This window comes from Oryx dammah, unplaced genomic scaffold, assembly GCF_014754425.2.
Source record: "Oryx dammah isolate SB20612 unplaced genomic scaffold, SCBI_Odam_1.1 HiC_scaffold_16, whole genome shotgun sequence".
Taxonomy (NCBI): domain Eukaryota; kingdom Metazoa; phylum Chordata; class Mammalia; order Artiodactyla; family Bovidae; genus Oryx; species Oryx dammah.
Window position 1 is genome coordinate 551,775 of NW_024070200.1, and position 10,390 is coordinate 562,164.

The window sequence follows — 10,390 nt, forward strand, 5'->3', positions numbered from 1 at the left end:
CCAGGCCCCCAGGGGAGAAGCTGGGACCACCGCCTGGCTGGCAGGAGCTCCCTGGGGTTATGCGGGGAGCACGGCTAGGCCCTGGGAGCTGGGGTTCAGAGCCTGGGGGAGCTGGGGAGTGAGATTCCGCCCTGCCCCCCTCCCAGCCTCCCCTGTGGCCTGGCTGGCAAGGCCTGGGCGCGCCCAGCTCCCTGGAGTTGGCAGGGACCAAAGGGCGGAAAGCCGTCCTCCGCCCTCGCCCACTGAGACAGGAATCCGTGGCCCCGGGGGACGGAATCCGCAGCCACATTCCGTGTGCCCTGGTCGCCACCAGGCAAGGGTGGGGCAGGGCTGGGGCGCCAAGGCTGGCACCGGGGAGTGTGGGAACCCCGTGCTGCCAGCACCCGGGCTGGTGGCCCTCTTTGCCAGCCTGGCTGTGGTTGGTACCCCTCTGTCAGCCCTCGAGGGCCTCACTGGGGCCAAAGTGGGGTCCATGGTGGGAGGAGGGGGGGGTGGGGCCTGGATATCTTCTACTTGAGACCGGGTCACCCTCACCACTGGGGGAGGCACAGCCCTGACCCCCCCACACCGCAGGCACTCTGCGTGGGCAGGCCCTGCCCCGCCTGGGCCAGCAGGGGCCTTGGAAGGGAGAGGGCAGTGGTGGGCTGGCCCGTAGGGGTCATGCTGACCGATAGGGTCCTGGCCCACTCGGATGTGCTCACACACGTCCGAATCCAGCCTGCGGCGACTTGCTCGCTGGCAGGAAGGCGGGCCGGCTTGTCCTGGTTGCAATCCCAGAAGTTCTCCAGAAGGGTCTGCTCCCTGCTGCCTGGCGCAGAGCCAGGCTGCAGACCCCCTGGGTGCAGGGCCATTGGGCTGCAGGTGTGGTGGCTTCCAGACGCACCTGTGCTGGGGGGTGGGGGTGGAGCCCTGCTCTGAGGAGGGGGCAGAGTCCAGCGGGGCGTGGGCTGGAGGCCAGGGCTGGGCTCTGTCCAGTAGTTGGCCCCGCCCAGCCAAAGCAATGCCTTCCCATCCCCACTTTCCAGATGGAGAAACTGAGGCCGAGAGGTCAGGGGACTTTTCCAAAGTCACACAGCAAGGTGGAGGCAGCACAGCAGATTCACGGTGGACTTGGAGAACCCTTGGAGACCTGAACCTTCCTTTCCTGAGAGCCCGGTGGGTGGCATCCCTGTCTCTGGCCTCAGTTTCCTCACCTGGGGAGTGGGCTCACAGTAACCACATGGCAGAGCCCTCGCGAAGTCAGGAAGGAGCCGGCCGGCAGTCAGGCTCTTCTGCCCCTACTCCCCACTCCCAGCACCCAGACAAAAGGCTCTGCCGCACCGGGACCCACATCCATAACAAGGGGCCCCTGGTGGCCACTGGTGGCATGAGGCCACCTGTCCTCTGCCCTTGAGTGATGGAAGAGCCTTGGCCAGGTGGGTGAGAAAGGCCCTGAGGAGGGTAGGGGGCAGAGGGCAGGCCCTGGGGGGCAGAGGGCAGGGGCTGCTGGGTTGGAGCGTCCGTGGGGGTCCATGCAGGGGAGGCTGCGAATGCCGCCCGTCAGAAGCTTGGACGAATCCTGTGGGTAGCTGGAGGCTATGAGACAGTGTCCCCTGGAAGCTGACCGCAGGGGAGGCAGGGCCTGGGGCAGAGTTCACACGTGAGGGGACAGCAGCCCAACTCTGGGGGCACAGAGGCCCCGCGGGTGCTCAGTCGTGGGGTTTGGTCGGCCTGAGGCCTCGGCAGGTCTGGGCTGGGAGAGGAGCTGGCCAGGCGCCCGAGGGCTCCAGGAGACCGGGGCGCCCACCCCCTTTCAGACCCCAGTGCGGTCCCCTCTGCTCCTCCGTCCTCAGAGGCCTACTTGTCCCTGGGAAGCCACCAGCACGCTGGCCTGAGAGGGCCTTGTGGCTCGGGACTCCGGTGAGTGAGCAGACACAGGGCCCTCATCCTCCCTGGCTCCCTGCGTGCCCCGCGCTCTGGCGTGGGGTCTGGTCATGGGCACCATGCCACCTCCCCGGTCAGAGCTGGCAGGCGGTGATGGCCGGGGCAGGAGGGATGGGGCTGGGGTGGACGGAACTCAGGGTCATCCTCTGGGCCCCGCCCCAGTGGGGGAGTGCAGAGAGGAGCCATGAGGGGCAAGGGTCACGGGCACAAGAGGGGCCCGGGCGGTCCAAGGGAGCCCACTGGCCTCTGGGTAAAGGGCTGGGCTGAGGCTCCGGGGCACTCACCTGGCCTCTGGGCACCAGGCGCAGGGACACGTCTTGGCTTGTAGCCTGTGGCCCCTGCTCCTTCCGCTGCCAGCCCTAGGGGGTGGTGGGGTGCGTGGCGGGGCAGACACAGGCCTGGGAAGCCACCTCGGGCCCCATGCACCCTAGGACTTCTGTCTCTGGTGGTGACAGTCCCCCCGCAGGCCACCAGCACCCAGCATATCTGCCCAAAGGACCCCTCCTCTCTGGGACCAGTCAGTCCTGGCCTTCAGTAAGCCCCCCCGCCCCGCCACCGTCCTTGGTGCCTGTGCCCAGGGTATCAGGAGATGGGGCTCCCTGTGACTGGCTCCCTCCCTGGGCACTGTTGTCACCTGAGCCTGGAGGTTGAGCTGGGCTGGATGTCTATGCCCAGGGCACAAGCCTGCCCTACCCAGGAGCTGGGCCCACCACACAAGCCGGGACCTCCAGGTGGCAAAGCGCTCCTCCGTGAAGGCTGACCGGAGCGAGAAGGGGGGCTGTGCAAACCTGGGGCCCAGCATCCCCAGGGGCTGGCACCTGTGACTGCCCTGTGCATTTGCAGAACTCCCCATGGAAGTGGCCAGCGTGTGTGTGTGTGTGTGTGTGTGTGTGTGTGTGTGCGCGCGCGCCTGCTGTACGTGGACACAGGTGCGCACCGGCTGAGCAGGCACACCGGCGCGCACTCACAGGCCCACACCCTCACACAGCAAGGAGCACAAACCACACACACTTGGAGACCAGCCCCACGCAAGCGCGTGTGAGCGGACCCAAAGCAGTGGGGAGGGGCTCGTGACTGGGTCCCTGCGCCTCCTCCAGGGTACTTGTAACAAGCCCCTCCCCACTGCCAGGGGTTCACCACACACGGATGCAGGGAGCCCTGACCAACCCTCCTGCGACGGAAGAAACACGCCAGGCAGAGGGGCAAATCGAGGGGGCTGCGACTCAGGCCCTCACGGCGGCCGCACGTGGAGGAAGCCGGCGGGGCGGCTCGGTGAGGCCCGCCCGGTCGGGGAGCCGGCCTCTTCTCGCCCCCGCGGGCTGGGGCCGGCCCAGGGCGGAGGGGTCGCCGAGGGCGCCGGCTCCCCGGGAATTCCAGGCGCGTGTGTCAGCGCGCTCGGCTTCGCCGCCCCTCGGCCCCCTCGGCCCCCTGGGCGGTTTGGCGCGGAGAGCTGGATTCCCAAGGGGGCGGGGCCCACCCCGCACCCCCAGAGCGGCCCTGGCAGGAGCGGGTCTCTCTCTACTCCCTCTTACTTTCTGCGCCCCAAGGGTCGCAGCTCCCCGGGGAAGGAGCGGAGAGGGCCGGCACAAGAGGACTCGGACTGGGGAAGGGACGCCCCCGGCCCTGCGCGCCCGCGCGCGCCAGGAAATTTCATCCCCTTGGGGGAGCGGGCTCAGCCCTGCCCGACAGACAGATGAGACCCCCTAGGTCACGGCCGTCCAGCTGTTTCTGTGCAGACCTCTACGTGAGCTGGCGGCGGCGTCTGGATCTTGCGCGCGAATCCCAGCTGGGCTTTGATTTTCGCATCTGGAAAATGGGAAGCAGAGCAGCGCCTGCCTCGCACGGTATCGCGCAAATAGAAGACGCCACGGCGAGCGCCGCCAGTGCCCGGGGTGCGGCGCTGCCTGCAAGCCCGGGGTGCGGGGACCCAGGACACCCACCCTGCCCGCCCCGGCTCGCTCTGGGGCTGCCTGGAGCCCCCTCCGGGCCGCACACACCGAAGTCTCTCCCCGCCCCAGGCCCGCCCCGGCGCTGCTCTGCCAGCGGCCTCGACAGGCCCCGGCGCGCTCAGGCCCGCGGGGCGAGGGTGGGTGCGCGCCGGCCCCGACCGGAGCGCGCCGGGGTCGGAGGGGCCAGGGGCGGCTCTAGGCGGCGGGAGCGGGTGGAGGCGGCGAGGGGTTGCGGCAGGGCCCGGGGCGGAGCGGGCTGGGGAGCTCGGTACGGCGGGGCCGGGCTCGGGGTCTAGACCGGGTGAGGGGAGGACGCGGGAAGCCGGGCGTCTCGGGACCCGCCCGCGGTGCCCCGCCCCTCCGCGTGCCCCTGGGCGCCGCTCGCCCGTTTCTCCGTGGGGGAAGCAGTGGGTCCCGCGCACCCGCGGGAGGGGGGTTGGGGTTTGTGTCCCAGCGCCCGGCGTGCTGAGCGGGTTGCTCGTGGTAACCCGCTCGTGGTACCCCGGGTTGCTCGTGGTAACGCAGACAGCACGAAGCGGTGCGGGTCAAGCCAGGCGGCGGTCTTGGGCCGCGCCTCCGCCTCCCTCTGCCCTCACCGGCCCCTCGGGGCAGGGGCTCTGGGCCGGGAGGCGCCCGCGATCGGGGGAGCCCCGAGCGAGGCCCGCGGACGCAGGGCCGACGTCGGCCAGCAGGCGGCGCGGCGCGGAGCCCCGCCGACCCGCTTCCCTAGGCCCGGCCGCCCCGTCCCGGAGCCCCCACCGGGATCGCAGACGGGAACCCAGGCCCCCGAGCCCTCGCCTCATCTTGAAGTTTGCGTGCAACAGAGGGGCAGGAAGGCGGCTTCTTGGGGCATTAGGTGCATGAAACTTGCGGAGCCCAGCTGTATCCCTAGGAGGTGACCTTGAACACGGCCCAGGCTCTCCCTTCACTTCCCCTGTGAAAATAGGGGGTGGGGGCGGGAAGAGAATTCCCCGCTGCTGGCCGGCCTTGGCCCGAGGAGACAAGGGCCTTCGGGAAGCTGGGCCGCTGGGGTGTCCGGGGGGAGAGGGCTGACGGCAGGCCCACTGGAGGCGGGGTGGCTCCCCTCTCCGCTCTGGGTGTGGCTGAGCCAGGAGAGGCTCCTCGGGACAGAAGCCACTGCCCTGAGCCCGAGGGCCCTGTGGGGCTGGGCCTGGGGCTGGACGCCTGGGAGGGCCCGCCTGTGCGCAGGGCCTGTGGGGAATGGGGTGGAGGAGGTGGGGCAGCCCAGCCTACAGCAGCGCCCCACCCCAGTCAGAGCTCGGCTGTGGCATCAGCCTGAGGGCACCGTGCTCACAGCAGGCCTCCAGCCCAGGACTCCTCCCCAGACCCTGGCCTCCCAGTGTCCAACCCCATGGAGGGAGGAGCAGGTCAGCTGGACACCCCTCTTCCAGCTGCGACATTGCCCGCAACCCGCCAGCACTCGCTCTGGTGCCTGGGGCCTGCCCACCTGCCCCTCCCCTGCCTACCCTCCCCCACTTGGTGCCCCGGCCATCAAGGGTGCAGCCTTTCCTGAGCCCCTCCATGCACTCACCCCGAGGACTGGCTTCTGTGTCACCCTCAGAGAACCCTCTTCTGGGCCTGGGCAGAGAAAGATTCACCCAGCAGGCTGGGGTGTCCACCCGCTGCGCAGTCCAGAGAAAGGTTTAGCCCTTGCCTGGCTCCTAGGAGGCACCCTCCGAGCCCCTGGAGTGTCTGAGATGGCCTCTCCTGAGCGCACAGTTGGCCCTTGGCTGAGTGGTGGGCAGGCAGCTGCCCCAAGGTGCCAGCCATTGGCCCTCTGTACTTGGTTTCCCATTTACTGGGGCACAGGGGCTGAAAGCAGCGCGCCTGCTTGTAGGCAGGCCTCCAAGTGAGAAAGCGGGACTTGTAGGGAAAAGGGAGGCGCCTCGTGGATGGATAGAGAGCTGGGCGGACGGATGCGTGGATGCAGGAAGGGAGGAATAGGGGGGTGGACGGATGGATGCGTGGATGCATGAAAGAGCAAGTGCGGCGTGTTGCTCATTGTAGAAACAGGCGAGGGGTACGTGAGGTTTCACTGCACGACTCTTTTACCTGTGCTGTGGGTTTGAAAATATAATACAATGTTGGGGAAATGTCTGTAGATGAGCCCTGTAACACACATGTACACACACTGCTGAAACCTCATGGGCTGGGACTTCCCTGGTGGTCCAGGGGTTAGAAATCTGCCTGCCAATGGGATCTGCCAACGGGCACAGGTTAGATCCCTGACGTGGGAAGATGCCACCTGCCGTGGGGCAACTAAGCCCGTGGGCCACAGCTGCAGAGGCCACGTGCTGCAGCCACCGAAGCCCACATGCCTAGGGCCCGCGCTCGGCAACGGGAGAAGCCCCTGCTCGCCACAACGGAAGGAAAGCCTGCGCACAGCACTGAAGACCAGTGCAGCTGAAAACAGATGAATGGACTAATCAACCAAGGTTTTAAAAACATCATGAGCTAAAGAAGAGATCATAATAGAAGTTTTTAAATACCCAGAGCTGAATGGTAATAACAACACTGTGTATCCAGACTTGTAGGGGGCTGGGCCGCAACGGCAGTAATGGCAGTGCTTCCAGATACGTGAGTTGGAAAGAGGGAAGCCCTGAGTCTGTCAGCTGCGTCCCCATCTCTCGGGGGAGGGGCAGTAGGAGGGCTGCAGATGGGCTGGGGGTGCGGGTCACACTTCTGCACCGGTAGCCGCTGAGCTGGAGCACTGGCCAAAATCAGATACCACACCCGAGAGGGACTACACGGAATACAGGCTCTCCCTGCGCTTTGCAAATCAAATGAAAATGTTGGGGGAAGAAAAGAAGGCATTGATGGTGGGGGGGGACAGAATAACCCTGGAGAAAGCTTGAAAATAGAGATAAACCAAGCCTGGGAAAGGATGAAGCAGGAAGCAAATGCGAAGAAGCAGGTCTGCAAAGACAGGTTTTTCTTTGAAGAGAATCAACCAACTGGAACAGACCAACTTGCGAGAAAAAGGAAAGAAGGGCTTCCCTGGTGGCCCAGCGGGTGAGACTCCACGGTCCCAAGGCAGGGGCCCAGGTTCCATTCCCGGTCAGGGACCTAGATCCCGCGTATCCCAGCTAAGAGCTCGCACGCCAAACAGAGGTCGACGCGCCACAACCAAGACCTGGCACCCCACCAAGACGTGGCACCGCCAAATAAATGAATCAGTATTTTTAAAAAAGGAAAGAAAAACACAAAGGTGACAACATAAATCGGAAAGAAGATGCAGTGTCAGACTTAAAAGGAACTGAGAAGCCGCAGACTAACAGAAAACGGTTGCAAACCGTGTATCAGATAAAGGGTTTGTTTTCAAAATAAGTAGAGAACGTCCAGAACTCAACAGCAAAGGAACAAACAACCTGATTTGGAAATGGGCCAAAGACAAAGGTCCATATAGTTCAAGCTACGGTTTTCCCAGTGGTCATGCACGGATGTGAGAGCTGGACCCTAAAGAAAGGTGAGCACCAAAGAATTGATGTTTTTGAACTGTGGTGCTGGAGAAGACTCTTGAGAGTCCCTTGGACAGCAAGGGGCTCGAACCAGTCCATCCTAAAGGAAATCAACCCTGAATATTCATTGGAAGAACTGATGCTGAAGCTAAAGCTCCAATACTTTGGCCACCTGATGTGAAGAAGAACTGACTCATTGGAAAAGACCCTGATGCTGAGAAAGATTGAAGGCAGGAGGAGAAGGGGATGACAGAGGGTGAGATGGTTGGACGGCATCACCGACTCAATGGACATGAGTTTGTGCAAACTCCGGGAGATGGTGGCGTGCTGCAGTCCATAGGGTCGCAGAGAGCTGGACGCGACTGAGCGAATGAACAGCAAGAGATGTGAGCGTGGCAGGGAGGAAGGCGTCCTGCTAACGGCGAATAAGCGCGTGGAGAGACGCTTCCTCCCTGTGTCATTAGGCAAATGCAGATTAGACCACAGTGCAATACCACCTGTGAGAGAAAGCAGACACTAGTAACACGGGTAAAAGAGCAACTCCACATGAGAAACTGCGTGGCAAAATTGTGAACAAAACTTCCGACGTGTCGCCGGTGAGAAGGCAGAGCAGAGCCTGGTGGAGGAGTGGTGTCAATCTCAGCAGCTGGTGACCCAGGGCTTCCACCCTCAATTTTTACTCAAGAGAAGTCAAAGCTCATGTCCTTGCAAACGTCTGTGCATGAATCTTTACAACAGCTTTATTTACGGTCGCCCCAAACCAGAAACAAAATATGTGTCATCCAGCTGGTGCGGTGGTGGCCCCTGCCGTCTGTCCACGAGATGCCACCGGGGGAAGGGGCTGCCCGCGTGCCCGGTGGGCATGAGCCGCAAGTGCCTTGTCTGTACGAAAGACTCCGGACCCCAAAGGCTGTACCGGGCTGCTCACGTGATGTTCTGGAAGAGGCAAACTAAGAGAGGGTGATGACAGATGAGTGGTTGCTAGGGGTTGGGGTCAGGGAGCGATTGCCTCTCAGGGGGCGCAGAGGGAAGCGTGGGGGTGATGGAGCTGTTCCCAGCACGACTCTGGTGGGTACACGGCCAGCTGCATTTGTCAAAACCTACAGAGCTGGGGCTTCCCTGGTGGCCCAGTGGTTAGAATTCGCCTGCCAGTGCAGGAGACATGGGTTCAGCCCCTGGTCTGGGGAGATCCCACCTGCCGCAGGCCAGCTGAGCCCGTGAGCCACAACTACTGAGCCCACACGCCCTAGAGCCCGTGGTCCAGCACGGGAGAAGCCCCCGCACCACAGCCAGATAGAGCCTGCGTGCGGCCACAAAACCCAGCACAGCCGCCAGTCAATAAATATGCTCATTTAAAAGGTTTCCTTTTAAACGAGCGAGCTGAACGCTGCAGAGTGAACTTCACTGCATGTGCATGAAGATTTTAGTACAAAACACGCGTTTCAAAAGGCAGATAATAAGAAGGCACTGCAGGATACCGTGTGTTATTTCTGAAACATAAATGAAATGAACCAACTATTAGAAAACTGGAAGGGGCTAGAGGAAATGAAAAACTTGAATGAAGCGATGCTCAGAAGTCGCCCCACACAGACACCTGGAGCTGGAAGTACAGACACAGACATGGACGGTGACCCAAAGCAGGGTCAGCTCTCTGACAAGCCTGGCGACTCTCGGCTCCAAGGGGCAGGGAGGAACAGGGAGAGGGGTGAGAGCAGTGGCATGCAGGCAGAAGCGGCAGCCCGCGGCTGCTGCGGGGGATGGAAGCCTGTCCACTGTCTCCCTGACGTCAGTCGGGGTTTAGGGCTCAACCTGGGACCCCAGACCCCACTGTGGCACCTGAAGGTGAGATCTGACATGTGGACACGTGGCCGTAGCACTCACGCTTGTAGAAAGGCCCTGTCCCCTGTCCCCATGGGGGGGCCTTGGGGCTGTCCAGCCCAGTGCTGAGTCCCTGGGAGGGGGTGACATGGAGCTGCCAACAGTAATGGGAAGTTCCCAGTGGAGCTGGGGCCTATTCCAGAATGAAGTTAGGATGCAAGTTTCCTGGGCTTCTCAGGTGGCTCAGTGGTAAAGAATCTGCCTGCCGTGCAGGAGACATGGGTTCAAGCCCTAGGCCGGGAAGATCCTCTGGAGAAGGGAACGGCTACTCACTCCAGTATTCTGGCCTGGGGAATTCCATGGACAGAGGAGCCTGGCGGGCTGCAGCCCTGGGGTTGCGGAGAGTCAGACACGACTGAGGGACTGAACACCACCACGTGTTCTCTGCAGGCCCACAGCGATGCAAACGGGACCAAGGGGCACGGAGGAAGTGAAATGACCTCCATTGGCAGATGGTGTGATCTGACATGTAGGAAATCCTGAGGATTCCGGCTGAGTGGCAGGATACGAAGCGAACGAGGAAATCAACTGCGTTTCTGACTAACAGCAGAGAAACTGAGGAGGAAATTAGGAAGCCAGTTCCATTCTGCCTCTCTTTTTTTTTTCTACACTGTGAGTCCAAAGCATTTGCACTCCTGCCAAGTTCCCAGGGATGTGCTGTGGGCAGCTGGGCACGGAAATCAGTCCCATTTTCAGCGGCGTGAAAAATAATAAAGCACTTGGGAACTACCTGACCCAGGGAAGAGAGAAGGCGGCACTGTGGCAGCCACAGACTGCTGCAGGAAGGGGTGAAGACAGGCGGGGAGGCCTGCGCCCCGCTCGGACCAGAGGGCGCCCTGCTGTTACAAAGTGGGTCTGCAGTCACCGCGACCCCTGCCCAAGTCCCCGTGACGTGACTGCTTTTGTTTTGTTCTGTCTGCAGAGATAGAAACGCTCAGAAGTGCTCAGAATCTCGGTCGTGTCCGACTCTCCGAGACCGCACGGACTGCAGCCCACCAGGCTCCTCTGTCTGTGGGATCCTCCAGGCAAGAATACTGGAGTGGGTGCTATTTCTTTTTCCAGGAGATCTTCCCGACCCAGGGATCCAACCGCGTCTCTTGTGTCCCCTGCACTGGCAGGCAGATCTTTTACCACTGTGGCACTTGTGAAGCCCCCAGAAGT

The 10,390-nt window shown here is 62.6% G+C and overlaps 1 long non-coding RNA gene across 1 annotated transcript; it reads left to right on the forward strand.

Annotated features, from left to right (window-relative positions):
* The first annotated feature begins 1,057 nt into the window (after window positions 1-1,057).
* On the forward strand, window positions 1,058-10,173 carry LOC120875121. The gene is made up of 2 exons (XR_005723821.1): window positions 1,058-1,155; window positions 9,620-10,173. It is a non-coding gene; the product is annotated as an uncharacterized LOC120875121 (long non-coding RNA).
* Window positions 10,174-10,390: the final 217 nt, after the last annotated feature.